General features: G+C 31.7%; 1 long non-coding RNA gene across 1 annotated transcript; it reads right to left on the bottom strand.

Annotated features, from left to right (window-relative positions):
• Window positions 1–244: 244 nt before the first annotated feature.
• LOC104104578 (uncharacterized) lies at window positions 245–3442 on the bottom strand. The gene is made up of 3 exons (XR_004509204.2): window positions 3347–3442; window positions 2047–2165; window positions 245–559 (listed from the first exon to the last, which is right to left on the bottom strand). It is a non-coding gene; the product is annotated as an uncharacterized lncRNA (long non-coding RNA).
• Window positions 3443–4942: the final 1500 nt, after the last annotated feature.

Below are 4942 nucleotides of genomic sequence, written 5' to 3'. Positions count from 1 at the left end.
AAGTTACTAACATATCATCTGAGGAAGTACACACTGAAGAATCAAGTGTAGCATAAAAGATATCTTAGTGCTTTAGAAGGTCTACTAAATGCTTTGATCTCTCAACATCTTTGTACTAAAAGTGACAATTGGAGGTAATGCATTTGAAATGAATATAAGAGCAACAAAATTCACCTTTTGCCATATGAGTTCAATGTTTAGTGTATATAGAAATCATGAAAACTGCATATTCTTTCTGGGCATGTTAACTGAAGAATAATATACAATCACTGATCAAAAAAATAATGATACATATTTTCTTGGATTATGTGATGATTATAAGCTTTCTCGCAACATGTTCCTCACTTTAGTACTAACTTGATAATTTGAGTTTGTTTCAATGGTAATATATGCATTTTCTTTCGACAAAAGTTACAAGACTTCATTATTTGTTGTCAGACTTTTTGTAAGCTGTTTATGGTCTTTGTAATATTTACTACATGACTATTTCCCATTTCTCGAGTGTCTCACAGTTTGTTATTGCTTTGGAGGGTAATTATTTGAATGTTCAGTTGTAGCCCTGCATAAAAAAAGTACTTATTTGGTTACTAAGTTGCAGTAACATCATCCAAGTAAGACTGCAATATAAATATGCTCTATGTTACGAAATATCAAGCAAAAAACTAAGAGATCCTCTATACTTTAATACTGAGTGCAGAACATTCAACTTCAAGATTAATAAGACATGTAGAAGGTAACGGGAAGAGTTCTCGATCAGCACATCTAATTTAGGGAAAACCTTATCAGAATATTAAAGGTTTACCTTTTGTACTTGAATAATATCAATTATCAATTATTGTACAATATTGAACAAAAAAAAGAGCAAGGAATCATGAAGCTATAAGGTACTCGAGCTTTTTGATCCCTTGAAATCCTTTAAACCTTTGGATTCAACTCTCATTTTTAACATGGAAGCAATATAAGTCTGAACTCCAACCAATTAGACGGGGCATCAATGAAATGATCATTTCAACTTCTAGACCTTAAACATGAAATGGAGCTACTACTCCCTCCGTTCCAGTTTATGTGAACCTAATTCCTTTTTGATCCGTTCCAAAAAGAATGATCCCTTTCTAAATTTGGAAATAATTTAACTTAAACTTCCAATTCTACCCTTAATGAGAATCTTTTATAACCACACAAATACTTTGGGCCCCATTTTGACTCGTTTAGGATCACAAATTTCAAAAGTCTTTATTTTTTCTTAAACTCCGTGCCCAGTCAAACAGGTTCACATAAATTGGAACAGAGGGAGTAATAATTTTTTTCACTCGCTGCGAACAGAGTAGAGAGCTATATAAACGACAGAGGTCTAAAAGTATGTTCGAGGAAACTAACATGCAACCCATGAGATCTATGATTAGAAAGAAAGCTTACATGCTATTAAATTGATAAGCTAAAAAATAGAGATATCAACACCGTCCCCGCTACTGCCAAAATAAGCTCGAAACACCAAGTGAGGAAACACAGAGAGATGAGAATAAAATCATATACAATGCAAATCCAAAAGATTTAATAAATAAATTATTGGTTATTTGATGTTAGTGAAATGTTTTGAGAAATAGACTGAAAAAATGTGTTTTCTACGTTTCTATCAAGGCTTATATACTACTGCTGAACATCATAAGAAACCTACGTCTTTTTCCACTTTAAGTATTCGATCTATTATCTTTGAAATCCTGTTTGGATTCTTTTGCACCCCTCCCTCCCACTTCGTATCCTTCTTTCATTTTTTCTTTCTTCATCCAATTTTTTTTGTAGTTAGTCACTATTTGGATTATTACCTTAAGAAGGAAAGGTGAAGAGAGTGATAACTCTTATTGATTGTACTTTCTATCTTTTCAATAATCATACAAACATAATTATCTCAGTTTTCCTTTTTTTAATCTTTGTCTCTTACAAATCACTTTCAAAAAAATATTGTGGCATCCAAACGGTAAGGAGGAGGAGGAGGAAGAAGAAGAAGATATAAAAGTTTCACCCAAATCCATATGCTTAAACTCATACCTTGCCAAAACCGAATATCTAATTTGAAAACGAACACTATGAAATCCAAATGGAATGGAAAATGACAAAGAGTAAAAATTTCACCGGAGTACCCCTAGCGACTCATACTCTCTCAAAACCTGATATAAAAAGTGAAAAAGAAGAAATTTAATACAGAGACACATGAGATAAAACACCAATTGAAGTGCAAAAAATTTGTACCAAATTTGAATAGCATAATGATGAATGTATCCAATTCTAACATGCATAAAACACACATTCTTACACAGTTACGCAACTTAAACTATAAATACAAAAAATAAACAACCAAAAAGAAAATCCAATAAACGCAAAGTCATACCAAAGATGGAATCTAGAATATTGCTTAACATCAAAACATAAACTCATAATTAGGATAACTAAAGAGCAAGAAACTCTGTGTAGAGATCTTAGGAAATATCCATTCACAAATTTGTAATGATTGACTGGTGTAAACTAACAAAGAAATGCAAGAAGCAGCAAAATATATACATACCAACCAATAAGAAAAATAAAAGGTTGTATCAATTAAACCTTACGAGACTCTCATGGGCTCATGGCCCTTTGATCATGTTGAAAAGTGATGAAAAGGTGAAACTTCTAAATCCATATCAATGAATGCAGCAATGTCAATCCAAAAAATAAATCTTTTGAAACGTGGGTATGAGAACCAAAACCTCAAAAGTCAAGCAGTAGACTTGAACAACAAAGGAACACATTAGAAGCGAATTAAAATAACGAGCAATCAAAAAGGATGAATATGGAAGTAATTGAGTTATGAAATAATGAGTTTAAATGGATGAAGGATCACAGGTAGATGTTACTTATTTAAATTGGACACGTATTTAGAAGACATATATCAAATTAGTTTTTTTCTTTTAAATAATAAATCAATATATCTAGAAAATAGAACAAAGGCAAAATATTTAAGAAGAAAGATAAATAGATCCTTGAAAGACTTTAAATGATGATAAATAAGCGGAGAATGTATTTTCCTTTGAGTAGCACATAATATATCTTCATTTGGGTCCAAAATTTCTATATACAAACGACATATCAACCAATTTACTGCACTTAAAATAAAGTTTCAGGCTTCTCAATCATTATTATCAAAATTAAGATGCTTAGAAAGGTAAAACACTCCAGAAGGCTTATTTCTAATAGGTATCCTAAATAAAACATGATCCTTATACAATCCTACCAAAAAGTATCAACCAATAAATTCAAGAAAAGTAGAAAATACAGAAATATTATTTTTTATGAAATTACCCAAATGACAAACCTCAATGGAAGAAGTAGGGGTAGAGCCACCATCACTACCACCGGTCTACCTTGTACTTCCAATGTTAAACTTTGTCACAAATCAACACTATTTGTCTGTCACAAAATCAACACCATTTGTCATTTATCACAAAAATTAAATAAAATAAGATCCGCAAAAGAATCGGCAAAATTAATTTGCATTTGTCTACTTTCCATCTAAAAATTCATATTGATCGAATATAAGTAAGTGCTAACAGATTATGTAAAGAAACATATTAGATGTTCTCCTCGTTGATGTAAACATCGGGTGGGAACGATAAAATATGTATCATTAAAATAGCTACTATTACTCGCAAGTTTATGTTAGTATCTAAGTGAAGCAAATTCGGGAAGTAGACACAGTAATTAAATAGAAATAGATCTTGGTGCAAAAATTAACTTAGAAGAGAAAGGGGAGAAGGAAAACATTATCAAGTAATGATAATAGTGGTTGATCTTTTACTGAAAAAAAAATACTTCTCTTCTCCTTTGTGATTGAAGCACCAAAAAAGTGAGGCCAAGTAACGAAAAGCTTGAAATTGTTGTGACAACTTCTACTGAAATCACAATCAAAATTTATTTTTTCAATTAAAAGAAATCAAGAGAGAAAAAAAAGAAGAACAATCTGGAAAATACATTTCCAGTTTTTGATATATTTTTAAAAAAGCAAAAATATTTACCGGCCCTTTTTGTCGCTTAAATTACCAACTTGAATGGCATCTATTGGATTTCAATTCAGATCACCACATGTGATGTAATTTTTACATTGGCTAGGGTTGTCCAAATTGCAAAGAAAGGAAAGAGTAACAACTTTTTTTCCATGGAAGAGAGAGTAGTAGAAGAATAAAGGGTTTGTTTGAAACGGTTGGAAACCATTATAAGCGAAAACGTTTGGGTTTCCCAAAATAATTTAACCGTTGACTTTTTCAGATATAAAAGGGAAAAAATAGGAGAAAGCACAAAAAAATTGAGAGAAAAGAAAAAGGCAATCCCCGTGCATTGAGGCATGCCACGTAACCGGACTTAAGTCTCTCAAATATATATATAGATTTTCACCATTTTCCTATGAAATATATGGGACCCACTTAAATTCATTAAATAACACATAGATTGGTTGAGGGTAAGACGGGGTTCAAGTCCCATTGCACCTTAAAGGTAAGACACCGGTTTAAGTACTAGTGCACCATGATAATAAGATATTGGGTTCGAGTCCCAACGCATTATAACCTTACATGCCTTCATATGGGTAAGATATTGGGTTTGAGTCTCAATGCACTATATTGATGATAAAATGATGACTAAAAAAATATAATATGTTTTCATGAAAAATCATGAAGCTTGTCCCACTTGATTTGCGCCATTCTTGAAGTGAATGTGATAGCGTTGCATAATAAGTCTAAATGAAGACAAGTGGCTGACCAATAAACGTAGGCGTGCTAAAGACCAAAATAATAATAGTCATCATTATGGTAAATGTAAAAAGGAAAAAAATAAGGGTTCTCAAAATAATCTTTCTAAGGTGAAGGAAATATGTATCAATGTGGTATGTTAATACGGAACACATTCACATGACTAT

Source organism: Nicotiana tomentosiformis, chromosome 12, assembly GCF_000390325.3.
Source record: "Nicotiana tomentosiformis chromosome 12, ASM39032v3, whole genome shotgun sequence".
NCBI classification, from domain to species: Eukaryota; Viridiplantae; Streptophyta; class Magnoliopsida; order Solanales; family Solanaceae; genus Nicotiana; species Nicotiana tomentosiformis.
Note: the sequence above shows the minus strand (reverse complement) of the source record. Positions and strands in the feature narration are given on the sequence as shown.